The 19,821-nt window shown below is 37.4% G+C and overlaps 1 long non-coding RNA gene across 3 annotated transcripts; it reads right to left on the reverse strand.

Annotated features, from left to right (window-relative positions):
• Positions 1 to 310: 310 nt before the first annotated feature.
• On the reverse strand, positions 311 to 18,619 carry LOC127504287 (uncharacterized). Of its 3 annotated transcripts, XR_007927337.1 has the most exons (6): positions 17,468 to 18,619; positions 13,949 to 14,154; positions 12,335 to 12,418; positions 2,952 to 3,035; positions 2,582 to 2,842; positions 311 to 398 (listed from the first exon to the last, which is right to left on the reverse strand). It is a non-coding gene; the product is annotated as an uncharacterized LOC127504287 (long non-coding RNA). The 3 variants fall into 3 exon arrangements; XR_007927338.1 differs by lacking the exon at positions 311 to 398 and having other exon boundaries at positions 406 to 2,842; positions 13,949 to 14,107; XR_007927336.1 differs by lacking the exon at positions 311 to 398 and having other exon boundaries at positions 406 to 2,842; positions 17,468 to 18,616.
• Between the last annotated feature and the right edge of the window lie 1,202 nt (positions 18,620 to 19,821).

Consider the following 19,821-nt stretch of genomic DNA (forward strand, 5'->3'; position numbering starts at 1 on the left):
TATAGTGAATAGAAAAAATAAAATAAAAAATTCCAAATATTATTTTATGCATATTTATAATACTAATGTTTGTAACTGCCTTTTAAATTTTAGGGGGAGGGGGTAAATTTAAGGATAAATTCTTCTGCTATTTTCTTTTTATTATTATTATTTTATTTTATTTTATTTTTTGAGACTGTTCTTGTCACAAAACTTAAGAAATAAAATTCTTAAAAATGATCTTCTTCAACATCACTGTAAATAACTTTTAAAATTAGATCCATCTTAGAAAAAAAGATGTTCTTAAGAAAATATTTTAGAACTTAAGATTTATTTTCAAGAACTGCACTTAGAACATTCTAAAGAACTTAAGCACGGCTTGAGGCATCATTCTTGTCCTTTTAGTCTGAAAACAGTGCCTGAAAAAGAAGAAAAAGAGAGACATAGTATCAAAGTTTCGCAACAATACTGGAATATGAAGCATTTTGTTGGGTGTGTTTTATTGTTTGAGTGGCATTCTCATGTTTAATGGGGAAAAGAAAATGTTTGTTTGTTTGTACAAGAGTATCCGTGCGTGGGCTTTTATTTGGGTGAAAGTCATGCGGCGTTCTGTGCGGATGAGCGTGAGGACACAAGCAAACAGAAGTTGGAGAGTAATTGGAAAAGACATCGGGTGTATATAAAGACGGATCGGGCTGCTATCTGGGCCTCCTCCCCTGAGCTTTAGTCTATTAACACTGCCACTCTTATCATCTGTGCTGCACCTGACAGGCCTTAATCACACTCTAATGGATTTAATTACCTTACACAGGTATCCTGCATACAAGCAAGCCTGCTGTCTACATGGTTAAAGAGACACAAACCAGGGAGATGATACAGGTGGCTTTGGTGATAGGCTTGTTTTGTGTTAAAAGGTCATAAAACACTGAACTGGCCAGTGTCTCTGGTCACACACACACACGTTTTCATGTTTTATGAGGACATTCCATATTGCTGTACAAACTGTATATTCTATATACTAACCCTAAACCTAAACCATTTAAAAAAAAAAACATAATTTTGTGTGATTTATAAGCTGTTTTCCTCATAGGGACCAAAAATGTCCCCACATTTTTGTCCCCACAATGTAGGGTTTACCAGAACACCCCCCACACACACACACACACACAAAATGTGGGAGATAGCAACGTAGATGTTTAAGATTAATAGTTTTTATGGTATGTGTGTATGCATTAATTTGATTTTCCTCTAGGATTCATAGACAGGAAGAATGTCAGACTTTTATTCAGGCAAACGTAACTTATATTTTAATGTGTTTATGCTATTCAGGCTGTTGGCTGCATAGTCTTTTATCTGTCACTTTAGACATTTGACACATATTCTACAATTTCTGTAACGCTTCAGGCAGATGAATCATAAAGGCGCTGTAAATATTTATATTAAAATGTTTGAATTTAATGCTTTTTATATTCAGACAAAACAGACCGTTTGTTTTGTCATATATTATTAGCTGTCACTTTTCTTAAAACTCTTATTTTTTTCAAGCAGGGTTATTATAACTAAAACTAAAATGATCCTGTTTCTTAAAATAAAATTAACTGAAATATATATAACTTTGCCAAGACATTTCCCATTTTCATTTATTGTAACTTGATGTCCTAAAATAACTAAAACTGAAATAAAAATGAATAACATCTATATAGACATACTAATACTTTTAACTGAAATTAAAATGAAAACGGAAAATATAAACATAAAACTGAATAGTGATGTTAACAAATCCCTTATGGATGTCCATTTCCAAAAAATAATTGTGAAAATAACAATAATAAAGTCACACTGCGAAGTGCAAAATATAAAATTGCTATTACGAGAAACAAAGTTGCAATAATGTGAAATAAAGTCACATTTGTAAGATATAAGGTAACAATTTTAAGATATAAAGTTGCAATTGAGAGAAAAAAAAACTGAGGGAAAAAACTTTGCAATTACGGCAAATAAAGTCACAACTTTAAAAAAATAATAATACAGTTGAAAAAAAAAAAAAGAATACAAGAAATAATTGTATATTGTTTACTCTGAGACACGGAAACAAAACAAACAATATAAAGTAAAAATGTGTGTGTGCATGTGTGTGTGTGTTAAGAGATAAAGGTTAGGTTGAGAAATATCATTAGCTCGGCATTAAATAGAAGTCCTCTGACAGAAATACAAATGTCCACATGCTTGTTTGGGTGGATTTGGAAGGAGGAGGCTGATGTAAAGAAGCCAGACAGAAAAGAGAATTCAAAACACGACCACTCAAGCTAGCGCCAATGACAGCAAACATCATGAAAAGATATGGAGAGAGGGAAAAGTACAGAAAGGAGACAGATGAAAATGAGAACTGTAAAATAAATGACATCTGAAGCCATTTCCTGCGGGTCTTGCCATGCTGTGCAGATTTGAAACTTTATGGAGTTATATGGCGACTTAAATTTCCATTAGCTGAGGAAGAAATATAAGTTTTTTGTGATGAGAGATTTTGGCATACAGTGTCTTCTATGATGGATGTGTGCAAACCTAGTACCAAAGAAGGACCCATAATGGTGAAAAAAATTACCATTGTAAACCTCTTCCATTCTGTCATGTACAATAAGCACCGTTCTGTATTGCTGAATATGTCCTTCGCTTGAACAAAACAACTCCGGATACATGGTTGCATTTCAATGGTAAAACGGTAGTCTGCAGTCAGTGGGCAGCTGTTGAAGGAGCAGTTTTCATCAGATCCAGCTTTCATCACTCGTCCAGGGGTGAGCTACCGCTGTTATTGCCTTGGACATCAGCGCGCATGCAATAGCATGGCCTCCAGAGCACCCTACAGCTTTAACCAAGATAATAAAATGCCTTTGCGAATCCCTCACACACTGAGAAAAAGGATGCTAACATCAGAGAACTCAAGCTACATCTACCAGAGCTTAGCTGGAACTTACCTAGCGTTGGCGTTTCGTTTTTGAAGCAAGGGATGATTGAGATGATTTTGGATATCATTTTCCTCACTGCAAGTCTCAGGTGATCTAAATAAAATAAATAAATAAATAACATAGCAATGCAGCATGTGACACTATGGGCCCTATCATACACCCTATCATACATGTTTGCAATGCGACGCCAGGCGCAGCACAAGTATTTTTTGCTAGTTTCAGCCCGACGAAGTTCTCATTTTCACATCCAGTGCCACGTTGTTTAAATAGCAAATGCACTCGCGCCCACCTGTTCGCCCATGTGCATGCTGGTCTGAAAATTAGGTATGTACAGGTGCATTGTTGGCGTGTTGCTATTTTGAGGCAACTGAAAACGACGCAGTATTTTATTTATTTATTTGTTATTTAAAAGGTGCGTTAGTAATATCAAAGACTATAGAATAACACAAGATGTATTGTTTTGAATGGGAGAAAGTGCAACTCGCAATATGGCGGAATAAGTCCCGCCTTCTAAATAAGAGCCAATCAGCGATTGGTAAAGTCATCGCGTCACTGCAGCGGCTGTTAGAAGCTCCGGTTCGTATAGAAACAGTCAGACACGCGCCTCCGAAATAAGAGACAAGAGACGCGCATTCAGGACTGTGCATGCACATTAGCTTGATCCAGCCTGAAAAAGACTGTTTTTTGTCATGATTTGAGCGTTTAGAAACAAAATTTATGAGACAATTGTTGTCAGATTTCATTGGTGATTTCAAATATGAAATTTAATCAAAAGCTTGGCAAACAACTTTGGAGAATTTGATGTTTCCTCATTCAAAGAGATAGGAGCTGCACTTGAATGCCCGAGAGGCGTTTCAAAGATGGCCGCCGAGTGAAATGAATTTGGTAATATGCGCCTATAGGCGGGTGCACAATGCACGTACCCTCTGCTTGTTACACACACAGGGACACGCAGCAGCACATATTTAAATAATGTATTTATTTATTTATTTATTTAAATATTAAAAATAAAAGGATTCCTCTCTGGAGAAGAGTTCAGTCTTGCAATTTCCGCCATGTAAATAGCGAATCCGCCATGGCGCAAACGCAACTGGCTTTTAAAGGGAATGGGAGATGAGACTCTGAATGGTTTATTGCATGTTACGCCCAAAACACACCCATAACTCTTTAAGAGAATAGGTACAACCCTTTTGGATCATGCCAACGCTGACCATTTTTTCCGTTAAACCATTAAACTAGCAAAAGAGGATTCGGACACGCCCGGACACGGCCACCATGTGCTTAAATCATTAAAATAGGGCCCTATGTGTTATCGTTAACTAAAACTAAAATTGTTAAAAATCAAATTAATTTAAAAAATATATATATAAATATTAGATGAAAAACAAACTGAAAAAATTGTTTAACTGTCGTCTGAAATAAGTTGAAGTACTAAAATTAGTAGACTGAAACAAAAATATATATTAAAGCTAAAAAGAAATATTAATAATAATAATAATGACAAAAGCAAATAAGAAATGAATAAAAATTAAATAAACTAAATTTAAAACTGTAAGTATAAAAATAAAAGCTAATTCAAAATATTAATAAATAGTCTGTAAATAATAGTAAAATACACTGGTGACACTTTATATACATGACGATTAAAAAACATAACTTCTGCTGAACTACTGAGATAATGGATCATGTTTTGTGAAATTCAGTTTAGAGATCAGTTTACAAGACCAGGCAAATTTTTAGCATTTTTTGTATTTTCTGGCATTAGCCACCTATTTTATTTTTGCACTGTGACATATTTCAGTGTAAAACTGTACATTCAACAGGGAAAACAATTTATTGTGGCACAGCGATTTGAAATTTATCCATTGGGAAATGATTGGATAGTAAAAAATGGGTGTTACATATACCAGAATGAAGCCAAAACTATTCTGAGTTTGCTGAAACAAAGCCTAAGTTAGTTATTGGTTAATGTTATCCAATAACCTGTGGGCTTACATGACGTCAGCAGAAAAGGAAAGTAGTTTCAGATGAAGAGCGATTTATTAAATTTGATTGAAGGTTACAAAGACACACTTTTCTTTGGAATAACGTGCACCAGTGAATTGTTAACAAATAAGACCAAGAATGTGCATTAGGAAAGTAAACAGAGACAGTTTTAATTTCATGTTGACATTTGTGTGTTGAGAGCCACAATGAGATTTTTTCCCTTTTGTTTGGGTGCAGCACTAGTGTATGTACCAAGAGGGGCCTGACGTTGATGGAGAGGGTGATTTCAGGCCTTGCCGTTAGCAGGAGGAGATAGAATATCTTCTTAAGGCCCAAGGATAGCACTTTTTATGAGATGTTCATTGCAGAAGCTACATCAACCTGTCTAGAGCTACTGCAAGCCCATCGCCTCCTTCTCTCCCTCTCTTTCATCACTCCCATTCTCTTGCCCATATCCACTACCTCTTTCCTCTGCCTCTTTCATTGAACTTTTCATGCTCTGAAAAAAATAAATAAATATATGTATACAGATTTTTCCTCAAATCATCAACAGGACTGTAAATGCAGGGAGAGTCACATCAAATCAGTGAGAGGAAGTGGAAGCCAAACACAGGCTTATTACTGCTCAAAAAAATACTCTTACAAAAGAAGTACAGTATTACTTTTTGTTTGCCATGATATTTATATTCATTTTAAAGGGTTAGTTCACCCAAAAATGAAATTTCTGTCATTAATTACTCATACTCATGTCGTTCCACACCCGTAAGACCTTCGTTTATCTTCGTTTACACAAATTAAGATATTATTGATGAAATCTGAGAGGTTTCTGAACTACACATAGGCAAAGACATTGTTAAAATAGTCCACGTGACTGACATGGAACAGAAGAAATTGTTGAATAAAGTCATTATTTTTGTTTTGTTTTTGTTTTCTCGTCACTTTATAACATTGAACCACTGTAGTCATGTTGACTATTTTAACAAGGTATTTACTACTTTTCTGGGCCTTGAAAAGTGCAATGACGTTGCTGCCTGTGTGGTTCAGAAACCTCTCGGATTTCATCAAAAATATCTTAATTTGTGTTCCGAAGATGAATGAAGGTCTTACGGGTGTGGAACGACATGAGGGTGAGTAATTAATGACAGAAATTTCATTTTTGGGTGAACTAACCCTTTAAGTATTTATATAGTACCATGAAAATGCTATGATATATGAATATTGAAATCATAAAGTACTGTGATACAGATCAAATACTGCCATCAATTTAAAATGAAAACAAGCAAAGATGTAATAAAACATTAAAATGTAAAAAATTGTTATCAATTAGGTTATTCATTCATTAAATAATTATTATCAAATATTTACATAATAATTATTAATTAATCAATTATGTTAACATTAGTTACAATAACAATGAACAATATTTTGCAGCATTTATTAATCTGGGTTATTATTAAATTCAACATAAACATCTACATTAACATCAAGTTAACATTACATTAATTAAAAATAAACAATATTATATTTATGAAGATTAATAACTGCAGTAAAAAAATATTTTTCCATATAGTGCATGATACCTATTGCATTAACTAATGTTAACAAATTTATTATTATTATTATCAGTAAAAGTACATATCAATAACAATAGCAAATTGACATATCACATTAACAGAAACAAAATGGATAGTGATTGTTCAAATTCTAAATGTCAATAAACACAATTTATATGCACAAAATTTCAATTCTTCAATTCGAACAGGATTAAAGGGTTAGTTCACCCAAAAATGAAAATTCTGTCATTAATTACTCACCATAATGTCGTTCCACACCCGTAAGACCTTCGTTCATCTTCAGAACACAAATTAAGATATTTTTCTTCTAAGCTTTACGAATCTTTTGTTTCGAATCAGTGGTTCGGAGCGTGTATCAAACTGCCAAAGTCACGCCCCCCAGTGGTGAACCATTGAAATTTCGAAACACTTATGACGTAACGAAGCCTCGTTTACTGAAATCACATGACTGCGGCAGTTTGATACATGCTCCGAACCACTGATTCGAAACAAAAGATTCGCCCATCACTAGATACTGTTGAAATTTTTTTTTTTTTGACACACAAAAAGTATTCTTGACGCTTCATAACTTTAAGGTTAAACCACTGTAGTCACATGAACTGTTTTAAATATGTCTTTAGTACCTTTCTGGGCATCTGAAAGTGTTAATTATCTTGCTGTCAATGGAGGCCTCACTGAGCCATCGGATTTTATCAAAAATATCTTAATTTGTGTTTTGAAGATGAATGAAGGTCTTACGGGTGTGGAACGACATGAGGGTGAGTAATTAATGACAGAATTTTCATTTTTGGGTGAACTAACCCTTTAAAATATTATACACTCTTAAAAATAAAGGTTCTTTTTGAACATCTATGGTTCCACAAAGAACCCTTAACATCCATGAAACCTTTCCATTCCCAAAAAAGGTTCTTTTTAGCAGGAAAAGATTATTAAAATGGAAAAAATGGTTTTCTCTGAAAGGTTCTTTGGGCAACCAAAAATGGCTCTTCTATGGCATCACAGTGAAAACCCCCTTTTGGAACCTTTATTTTTAAGGGTGTATGTGAAATATTCAGGGCAAACTAGTCCCACCCATGTTTTGTCTCTTTGTTAAACCATTCAACTCATTTAAACAAGTGTGTTTCGAACTAAGCAACAACATCCATCAGCAACTTCCTCCAAACCACTACATTTTATAACACACAGCAATCTAAGAGTAGTGTGTGTGTGAGAGAGAGATGGAGAGAAATAGAGATAGGATGGCAGGTGGCTGTCGACACAGTGAAAACACAGCCCTGCGGAATTGTTGTGCCTCACTGAGCACTACCACCCCCCACCTACCCCCACCCAACAAACACCCTTCATCACCACCTTCCTCTTCTCCCTCCTCCTCTCCTAGCCTTCATCAGAGAAGAGCCGTCAGCATTTACATTTCCCATCAGCCCCCGGAGACTTGCCATCATCACACAGCTTGGCTCAGTGACCCCCAGCTCCTATCTGCCATGTTCCTCTTCCATGTGAGCGCGAACACACACTCACACACGCATTTGGATGGCACAGGCGATGGGGGATGGGGCGGCACAGGGTATAGCAACTGTAAAGCTAAATTATTGCCAATCAGATTTTGTTCACAGCTCAACTGTTAGACAAATTGCAGCTTGTGCTATTTGCCATGGGTCAGAGAGCTGAGTAATTTCATTTTAATAAGTCATATTTGACGCAAGATGACACTACAAATACACACAGATATGTACACGTGTATCCATGTATCCCATCCACACTAACGCAAAAACAAAGAATCCTCTGACTTACTTCCCCTGTATAAGTTGTATTTTGTACACCAAAAAAGTGTTGATGGATGGTTTGCACTCTAGTCTTTTCAGAAACTTTTCCAAAAACTAGTAAAGAGCACCTACAATTCTGGACCTTTTCGGAAGCCTTTGTTTTATTTGGCATATATTATCTGTCTTCCGTTGTCCTTAAAAGGTCTTTATAAACCCAACAATGCACGATCAAACTCATTTCTGCCTCAGACATAAATACCGCTGTTGAATTTAAATAGCTCAGCTGGTAGCCATCTGATTTATTTCATTTTATTTTAGAGAAAATGCAGTCTCTCCATCCACGCAGCCAATCTAAATTCTGCGCTGGCTGCACAGGAGGCAAGTTGATTAAATTAATATATATCTGAGCAAATAAACAACTTCTACCTTCAGGGCTTATGGTCGGTATTCCTTTAGAACTCCGAAGAAATCAAAGCGCTTGATATCCACAGCTGCCAAAATGGCATCAAAATCAGCCTCGGTATAAACACATCAGCCATTCCAGGCAACGGCAGCACAGATGTACAGTAAAAGGAAATCTCAGATGATAAAAAAAAAAATAATAATTTGGAAATAGACAGTAAATTTCTCTCTAAACTGGAATTGGTCTCAAAGGGCTCGGCGTCCGCGGCCTGTCATGTTGTGTAGCGGTGTCTTTGAAGTCGCCCATCAGTGGCGCTAGCAGAACCCACTTCTGAGGCCGGCTTCCCTTTCAAGTGTTCATCAAGTGTCCGGGTGTTGCTACATCTGCTGTGAAGCAGATAACCGGTGTGCCGTCATGGAATTCTATTAAATCCAACAATATTTTCTATGCTAAAACCATATTCATTAAAAGGGTTCAAGATTCCCAGTGTAAGGTACATTCAGATTATTACTGGTAACTAGGGCTGTGTGATAGATTAAATATTCATGATATATATTTTATGCTTTTTTATATATATATATATATATATATATATATATATATATATATATATAATGATGATTGTGCAGGCCTGGCAGTATAAAAAACATTTATAAGAAACATTGTGAATATGACACAATTTTAATTTGACCTTTATTCGCCCATTAAGTTTCCTATAGACCATGTCATTGTTTTGTGATCCCTCTTTGTCTTGGCTTTTGAGAGTATAGAGCATTAAGCGGCTTTTCTGACTCACAGAAATGTTCACAAAAGTCTTTATGTGGCATTTTTCATATATTTTTATTTAATAAATACATTTAGTTTGGGGACAGTAAGAAATTATTACGTTTATTTAGCAAGGATGCATTAAGGGTGCATTAAATTGATCAAAAGTGACAAAGACTTTGATAAAAAAAAAAAAATTCTATTTCAAATAAATTCTTTTGAACTTTATATTCATCAAAGTATCCTAAAAAAAATGCATCACGGTTTCCACAAAAACATTATCACGATGATTTCTGAAGGATCATGTGACACTGAAGACCCTGAAGCCATTTACACCACATCGTTTCCACATAAACATTTGGCCATTCATTTGAAAACGGCATTCAAATTGCAAGTTTTTTTCGATACCGTTATTGTCACTATTGTCACGAATTTGTGAAAACGGTGACGTCATGCGCATGGGTATAACGTGTTCAGTCTATAGGCACGTAGTGTTACGTAGTCGCCAACTACTGGCCTGGCATGGATAATACAGCGTTTTTAGTCGTTTTCGTGGATCTGTGAACGGGGATTGTTTTGACAACATTGCCTTCTGTATGTGAAAAACTGCAAAGGAAAAACTTTTCCGTTTTTAGTAGTTGTGTAAATGTACCCTAAGGGCTTAAAAACACAACTGCAATAGAAACAGGTGCATAGCTAATCAGAAACCATAGAAACAGACTAGTGGTGGGAAAAAGGGAACAAAGGAAACAGGTACAGGAACTAGAACTAAACCAAAACAGAACAAACACATGACAGTCCTAAGAGTTCAAGTTATTTACATACAGTATAACACATCACAAATGAAACACAGACCTGTACAACAGTGCTCAACCCAGATCCTTCTGTTTGCCAAAAATTTAGCCCTTGACAGCCTATTACCGCTTCTCACACAGTATAATTACACAAAGCGATTCCAAAAGGGAAGGAGTTAGAAGGTCCAGGATCTCGCAAAAATAAAGACAATATTATCTTTTAATTAAATTCACATCGTTTCGCAAAAACGCGTTACTGTATCATTTGGAAAGTCCTTCTGACACTTTCTCCGGCGCCGAGCGGGTTGATCGGAAAGCTAATTTTAAACTTAAATGTATTTCTTTTAAATAATCAGATCAAACCACAGATAATCAGTTCCACACTACCTGGTAATTGAAAAACTGTTTAATCTGACGCTTTAATAGATTATTTCTTTGAAGCACCATTAAACCTGGTCTTTCAATCTAAAACTGATGCAAGAACTGCAGCAGCAAAATTTCACACACTTTTATCCCGTTCTTAAAGGCATAGTTCACCCAAAAATGACAATTCCATCATCATTTACTCATGCTCATGTCATTACAAACCTGTATGACTTGCTCATGAATGTGCTGGTTGCTCTTTTCCATCCAATTACATAAATTGGGAAAAGATGCAGAGGCAGCATACAAGTATCATAAAGGTGGTTGAATACCTTTTACAAAATACATTATTTTGATGGTCCACTTTAGACAGGGTGGCCACAGTCCCATATTTCAGCTCTATTTTTAGTGTCCTGTCCATCCCATCCTGTATTCCACCATGAGAAATCTGGTCACCCTAACTTTAGACATTCTAGGGTTGTCAAAAGTACCGACTTCGGTACCAAGTCGGTACTGAAATTGTAAAAATGTGAGGATACCAGCATTTCCCCTTAGCATCTTGAGCGCTGTTGAGTGGATTCTTAAACACCTCTGATTGGCCATTGTGTTCATGTGCTCAACAGATATGTCCGTCTATCAGTTACTTATAGAATATCTAAAGTGGTCTGAAATAAAGTGTTAGCTTTTAGTGCTATATTCCAAGTGTACAGATGTCATAAATAGGTATGTTTGAGAAACAGACCCAAAATTTGACATTATTAAAAAAAAAACTCAAAAACGGAGTCAGTCAGTTTCGTAAATGAATCATTCAGACCATGCATAGAATTGAGATATTTTCAGTATTGCTTCTTTTTTCCACAGAATAAGTTTTTATTTTTTTAATGTTTCAAATTTGGTTTAAAAAATGTTTAAAACTATTTCTTTAAATGCAGTTCAAACACAGGCTGGGCCAGATGAGGTAGGGATTTTAATGGTAAAGGCTTACAGTAATGATGATGTAGATTTTACCGCTCCATGCCGTGATGATGAAGATCGGAGTCAGGCCGTGTAAAGCCAGCCCCCGCTCTTGTGATTGATGGCCCAGGTGGCGAGTCAAGGGGCTAAACACCACTAAAAATGCATAGGCACTACACCTCACGCCCACCTCTCAGCAGTCATTCAGTGAAGCATACATCACCTTAATGAAAATGAGATGCTAATGCACTAATTAAAGAGCGGAGTGTAAGCCGACCCACTCTGAGGAGTTTCACTAGCTTTGGCTTGCCATTGTGCCTCGGTTCTGGTCTAAAGAACCCGAAATGAATTCCACAGAGGCACAGCCGCGAGGACAGGATAGAAATTCAACCTCTGATTCAACAAAAAAATGGCATTCAGCGAAGAGATGGACCATTGTGGGTCTCAAAGTAGCTGATGAGGTTAGAAAAAAGGCATTTTTGCCTTTTATTATGATAGGATATCAGGAAGGAGAGGGGGGGCGGGATCAGGAAAGGTCCGCGAGCCGGGACTAGAACTCAGGTCACAACGGCGCTATATGTAGGCGTGTTGCCCACGAGGCTATTGGTGCCGACAAAAAGAAATTTGCCAAATTTCAAAAAACAAAAATTGGAAAGATTTAAAAAAAAAACAAATATACCAAATACTAATTTAAAGCTCAATAAGAAGTAATTAAAAGTAATTGTACTTTTTTTTGTTCTGTAAAAAAAAAAAAAAAAAGTTTTCTCGAATATAAAAATTGTGACATTACCTTCACATTGTTCCAAACCCACTGGCTTTCTTTTTTCATGTTTTTCCCAGAAATCCACTGTCTGCATCCATTCCGATATGGAATCTGTAAATGCAACAAGTCAGGTTTGACATCAGTGGCATCATGACATCATTGACAGTTGCATGTCACATGGTCAATCATAACATGGCAATATGTGGACATTTAAATTAATGAGATATGAGAGCCACAGCTTCACTTTTGGTTGAACTGTTGCTTTTAAGAATGTTTTAGCTGCATTTCTTCATATAGCACAGCCATAATGTACACTGCTCAAACCTATCTTTTGTTCATCTACAAATAATTTAATCAAGTTTAACAAAGTAAAACATTTTCACATAATCTGAAAACATAGTCTGAAAACTGGAATGCAAATTGTCTCTCTTCTCACTCTAAAGTCTCTGTATGGAGAGAACCACTCCAAGTTCTTCAAGTCATAATCAGGTTCTGTTATGGGAGTAACATTATTGCTTTCTCTCATCTCCACCTGACCACAAAAGGTCAATGGTGTGCAAATAAGTGCGATTAACATGAAGCTTGCAAATGAGTCTTCTTTTAGACTGGTGAACAAAACCGAAAAGAGGCTCAGTTGATGCATACCGATGTTGCAGGAATACGATGACTCATTTTACGAATATGAGAACATTCGTTATAATATATCTTGACCTATGCAAATGGACTCCTGCAGGGACAATAAGGACAGGCTCTGTGGGGGTCGAGACTAAATGGAGAACCTCTGATATGGAATCATGATTGGAAGATTTAGTACAACTAAAGTTATAGCAGAAGTTTCTGAAGTTCCCAAGGCATGTATGGCATTTAATACCACATCTATATTTAAATTTATTTGCATTTATTCATTTGGCGGATGCTTTTATCCATAGCGACTTACAAGTGAAACCAATGAGTCGTGCCCTACTGATGTTTGGAATGCTGCAACAGTTCGCTTTCTCAACTTATGCACTCTATATGGATGCTGTAGGATATTTATTTGAATCTTTAAAGGTGATGTGTGTAATTATTCATTAAAATACCTTCTTCTTTCCCAGTTTAATGTACAGAGATAACTACATTGGCAAGATGATTTCTGCAAAATGTGTAAACACAGCGGTTGGATCAAAATATTGAAGGACGTTTGAGCATCCTGACCAGCTAATGTCATGAGATTGGGGTGGGAACATCAGTTTGTCCAACCAACCAAGATGGAAAACTTGCTTAAAAACAAATGGAAGCGAATTCACGAATTGATGATGCTTCACCTTCACCTCAGTCAGCATGATATGGAAGAAAATTGCGATAGTATTTTCTACCCTATTGTGACATCCTGAAATGGCTTTTGCCCCCTCTTGGGCCTGGCTCAAGTCCTCCTTGGAAGTTCATATTTCCTACATCCCACATTTCCTGTTACTAATTACGGCATTGTGGTGGCATTCTTTCGTGTTCATCTCGTAAATATGATTTTTCCAACATGCTTTAACACACCATAACAGCTTGCTGACGAATAATACTAGTCCAGCATTAATATAAAACAGCCTGATCTACTGTACCAGGTCATTTCAGCAGGCAGAATTGGACAGATCTGGAGTGCTGGAGTACCTGCTGGAGAACTAGAGTGAAGACTTTGTGTTTTGCCCAGCCACCTTTGTCTTCTCCCTCCAGCGTTCCCCCACATGAGAGCCTGTGGAAAGACAGTGTTGGCTTTTCCTCATGGACTAGGATGTGCTCCGGCGAAGACCCCCTACATATTCATGATGTCTGTGTGTGTGAGAAAGAGACAGTTTCCATCCTGTAGAGAGCCTCCACTTCAGTGATCAAGAGCAGGGAAGAAAGAAACAAAAGGAGGGAGGGAGACAGATAGGAACGGTGAGAAACAAGGAGAGAGGGAGAGAGAAAAAGCTAAACTCAGGGAGAGAGAGCAGCCATCCAATTCATCACCGAGCCCTCAACATGACTGCCGGGCCGTGAGATTGGGAATAAAGACGCTCGCCAGTCTGCATCCAACACAGACGGCAGCACTTCAAAAGCATTCAGTTTCACACCTCTACATACACATGACTGCAAACACTCCCCACTAGGAAAAAAAGACATTCAAACAAACACCGAAACTGGAAAGACAGAGAGAACAAACTCAGAAAGCTCACTGAAGCCCCGCCCCCTTTCGACTACCATCTGCAAATGACTGCTCAGATATCTTTATGATTTGACATTGCTTTGTCTCTTTCAATAAAATGGGCAAAAGCCCCTTTGCTAATTAGATTTCTTGAAATAATTATAGTGGGTAATGAAAATGACCCAGTGGACCTTGGTCATATGAGATAGAGGTGATGCTTTGATTGCATTCATCCACACCATTAATTGCAGTCAGATTCTTCTGAGCGTGATTTCATTCCAAGCAAGATTTTCACCTCGATTCTGTATGATCAGACAGAGCGATTGCCAGAATTTTCTCTCTCTCCATCTCTCGGTGTCTGATTCTGTCTGATTTGCATGCTAGTTGGGGAGCGTGCACACGGATCAATCCCATATCTGCTTATTTAGCCGAATCAATAGGTGCGGATGGACCAGGTGTGGGGTTAGAATGCCACCGGACCTGCCAGACTGGCGCTCTCTTCGTGCCAAAACAAGGTGATTAGATATTTATCCGTTCCTGTGCCAAAGCTACTGAGGATGTGTTTCTGGCTTTCTACTTCAACAAAAGCCTCACCACTGAACTGTTGTCATCTCCAAGGTCAGAGAAATACAAGATGGGGTTAAACTAAAAGACTTTTGCTATTTGAAAAGGTGCAGTTTGTTTTTCTTTTGTAAAACTCACTGCCACAATGGTAAGGCATTGCTATGTAGTTGTTGAAGTGTAGTGCTTTTAGTGCATTGCTAACCAGTAGGGTCTAAAAAGCCCATCACAAAAGCTGCGTTTCCACTGCAGGAACTTTCCCCAGGAACTAGGGACTTTAAAGTGGTAATCGGTGTGTTTCGACCGCAGGAACCAGGGTCTAAATTAAGTTCTGGGTAAAAATTTCCCCCTCAGAAAGTACCTGCTCACTAGGTAGTACTTTTCCAAAGTTCAGGAACTTTCGGGGGTGGGAAATGGGTGCTGAACATGTTGATTGGTTGAGTTCACGCAGCATTTTGATTGGTTGAGTTCACGCAGCATTTTATTTCAACCACCATTTTTAAAAGTCTGTTGCGGGGCGTGCAGCAAGAGCTGTTTGCTATTCGAATTAACAATGGAGTTTAAAAATACGACAGATGGACTGACGACGAGGTCAAGTCAAGTCAAGTCACCTTTATTTATATAGCGCTTTTTACAATGCAGATTGTGTCAAAGCAGCTTTACAGTGATAAATGGTATATAATTTTGGCTGCACAGCAGCTCTTAAAGAAAATGCGGTCAATGTAGGCAGATGCAAAGCACTGTTGAATATCAAATGTCAAGTGTCCCCAACTAAGCAAGCCAAAGGCGACAGCGGCAAGGAACCCAAACTCCAACAGGTGTCATCAGGTGGCAAACAGGTGGCAAACAGGTGTTAAAATGGAGAAAAAAACCTTGGGAGAAACCAGGCTTAGTCAGGGGGCCAGTTCTCCTCTGGCAAACAGTGCTTTGTTACGATTCAGGTAGCTATCATAAGCCCGATAGGATCGCAACATTCAAAGTATTTATTCCAGTTCAATCCAGTTCAATCCATCATATTCATCACGCCGGTATGGATGGTGTGAGGTTCAGGCTTTATTAAGCTTATATGCGGAGGACGAAATCCAGCTGAAACTGGAAAGTTTCGCGCAGTCCTACGTCACCGGACTTAATCTTCACGGTACTTTAGATCGCGATGGAAACACAGACAGCAACAGGTCTGGGGGGAAAAAGTTCCTGGGAATAAAGTTCCTGGGACAGATTGTTCCAGGCAATTTTGGTGGAAAAGCAGCTAAAGTGTCTACTGTGGATATCTCTCAAGTCCCTTTTTAATTCAAATCCAAGGGATTTTGCAACCAATTTTATCTACAATGAGACAAATCTGATCACTAATTAGCAATAGCACACCTCTCCTCAAAAAGCCACATGGTTTAAAGGATCATTTATGTCTGCTCTAGCTGAAAAACGTTCTTAAACTAGTTTTTCATCAACCAGATGATTTGATGGTCTTAGTTGGTCTCCCATGGCTGGTCAATTGGCTCTATTATATTCTAGTCTCTAGATATCACTCAAGTGCCTTTTTAATTCAAATCTAAGGTATGTTGTTACCAATTTTATCTATAATGAGACAAATCTAATTGCTAATTGGCAATAGCATACCTCTCTTCAACTAGCCACATGGTTTAAGGTATTATTTATGTTCATTCTTACTTACAAACACTTTTTTAAACCAGTCTGAGATGAGTTGATGGTCTTAGTTGGTCTTCCAGTCTGGTAAATTGGCTCTATGAAATTAGGTATCACTCAAATTCTGTTTTAATTCAAATCTAAGAGAGTTTATCACAAATTTGATCCATGAGACAATTTTATTGCTAATTAGCAATAGCACATCTCTTCTCAACTAGCAACATGGTTTAAGGTATTGTTAATGTCCATTCTTGCTGAAGAACTTTCTTAAAACAGTCTGAGATGTGTTGATGGTCTTAGTTGGTCTCCCATGTTGGTCAAATGGCTGGTTTTAGAATTGTTTTGGGCAGTTTTCAACCTGTCCAGACTAGAAGGCTAGCGGGCTCTGCAGCTAAATGAGATACATGTCAGTTTTTACCATGCTGAGAGACAAGCTAGACAAGACCCAGGTTTGGAGACCAGCTAAAAAACAAAGAAACAACAACAAAAAAAACCTGGTCTTAGCTGGATTAAGCAGGGTTTTTTTCCAACTGAGGTAGCCTTAACAATGCATTTACATTCTGACGTTTAGGGTTTGGAGTTTGTTGTCCATTCATCTGACAACCAAATCACAATTTTAAAATCAGATACAAGAATCAATAAATGAATGATATTTTAGTAAAGTGACTGAAATGAGGTTCCCATAATTGTTTTTAAAGAACACATTATAAAGCAAAGAGTGCACTATATTTCTTACTGTCATTCTAAACTCTCTTGACTTTTTCTCTTTCACATATACACATGCATGGCAACTCACTTACAGATCTGTGATGCCCTTGCAGAGGTCAGTGGTGAGAGAGGTACTCCTCAGGAAAGGGCCAGCAGGTTGGGTTTTAGTGGTCTGATCTGTGCTTATTTAGAGGCTGTGAATAATGCATGAGACGTCGGTGTGCATGGCTCTGCAGGGATAAAGTGGCTCTCAGCCCGATATCCCAGCATTCCCAGGCCCTCCCAGTCGGCACCGCAGGTGAGCTTCAGCCGGCGCTCCGGAGGTAACTTTCATGCTCTGCTGGGCAAACATTTTCCAGGTCACATTTTCAATTACTCTGAGAGCCATGCCGACTCGCATCCCTCAGGCTCCCTATCACACACGCACACACACGGCCGACGCCCACTCTAAACAAGCTTTGCTTGAGGAGGAAATGAGGAGCGCGAGAGGACAAGGATGCGGGACTCTCGTCGTATGACACCTCTGACAAACAACGGGTTTGTTCTGAGTGTCTGCCAGTGTTCTGCCAGCTTTCAGTCAGTGCCAAACCTGCGGAGGGGGAAAAAACAATCGTGTCAGTGAAATCTGTCAAAAGCATCAGGCTTCAGGGAGGAAATGAACGGACTGTTATCCGGGGTTCACTAAAAGACTTCACGACCTTTTCAAGGACCTAGACTTTTCAACAAGTCTTGAATTTAAAGGGATAGTTCACCTGAAAATTAAAAAGTGGTCATCATTTACTCACCCTCGTGTTGTTCCAAACCCTTTTGACTTGTGGAAAATGAAAGAAGATACATAACAGAATGAAAAGTGAAATTATTTAAATTTGACCATGTGTTATTTCAGGAAATCACGTTTTCACAAGGACAGTTTACACAAGATGATTGGGTTAAGTATTGATACATGTTTAATTTATAAAATGTTTGAATATTTGGTTTCATTTCTTTTTTGTCAAATTATGTTTTTTGCTGACAAATTAGATCTAATAAAAAACTATGAATACCTAACAATCTACAAATACTCTAATTAGAGTTAACTGACGTAGAGGCAAAGGAATGTCTAAAGTGGACTATCAAAATAAAGTCTAACCTTAAAAGTAATTTACCATAATATACATTTAGCATTCATTTTTGGCTTATTTCTGCTTATTTATCTTTCAAATGTTGTAAATAATGCTAATATGCCCTTAATATGTGTTCATCGAATTATTAATTACTGGACAAATAATGCATAATATATGCATAAATAATGTTTATATATATATATATATATATATATATATAAAATGGCCTTTACTACTGTATATGTTCAGGTAATCATTCAATTAGCAGTGTGTTAATGCTTAACTACTGCATAATTATGGACCCTTAAAAAGATAGTTCACCCAAAAATGAAAATTATCCCATAAATTACTCACCCTCAAGCCACCCGAGGTGTATATGACTTTCTTCTTTCCGCCAAACACAATTGGAGTTACTTTAAAAAATATTCTGCCTCTTCCAAGCTTGATAATGGGAGTGAATGGTGTCATTTTTTTGAAGCCCAAAAAAGCACATTCATCCATCATAAAAGTAATCCACACGGCTCCAGGGGGTTAATAAAGGCCTTCTGAAGCGAAGCGATGTGTTCTTGTAAGAAAAATGTCCAAAATTCTAACTTTATAAACTAAAATCACTGGCTTCCACGAGTAGTTCCGGCGTAAGAGTGACCCCTGACCTGATGTTTGACATACTGATAAACACAGAAGTGCAGAGGTCACAAATTACAAATCTGAGTTGCCCAGCCCTATTTGTTTGAACCGCGAGAGGCGTCTACTTTCACCTAAGCAAAATCACACCTTTATTAACCCCTTGGAGCTGTGTGGATTACTTTTGTGATGGATGGATGTGCTTTTTTGGGCTTTCCATTCATTCCCATTATAAAGCTTGAAAGAGCCAGAATATTTTTTAATATAACTCAAATTGTGTTTGACTGAAAGAAGATAGTCATATACACCTAGGATGGCTTGAGAGTGAGTAAATTATGGGATATTTTAATTATGGGATCTCTTTAAAATAAACTGTTATCTAAAATTCTTTGCTGTCACTCTGTCAATTTAACACATCCATGCTGAATAAAATTATCAATTTAAAAAAAAAAAATACATCTCAATGACCCCAAACTTTTAAACTGTAGTGCACGTGGAAGAAAGCAGCTCAAACACTCTGCCAAACGTCTCCTTTTGTGTTCTACGGAAGAAAGAAAGTCATACAGGTTTGGAAAGACATGAGGGTGAGTACATGATGACAGAAATTCATTTTAGAGTGAACTATTTCTTAAAATGTAAGACTGCCTGTTCTCCAGATCTGCCTTTGTCTCTCTTTCCCCATTTCTGGGTGTACATGGCATGTGCTCCTGCTCTCTCCT

This window comes from Ctenopharyngodon idella, chromosome 21 (assembly GCF_019924925.1).
Source record: "Ctenopharyngodon idella isolate HZGC_01 chromosome 21, HZGC01, whole genome shotgun sequence".
Lineage (NCBI taxonomy): Eukaryota > Metazoa > Chordata > Actinopteri > Cypriniformes > Xenocyprididae > Ctenopharyngodon > Ctenopharyngodon idella.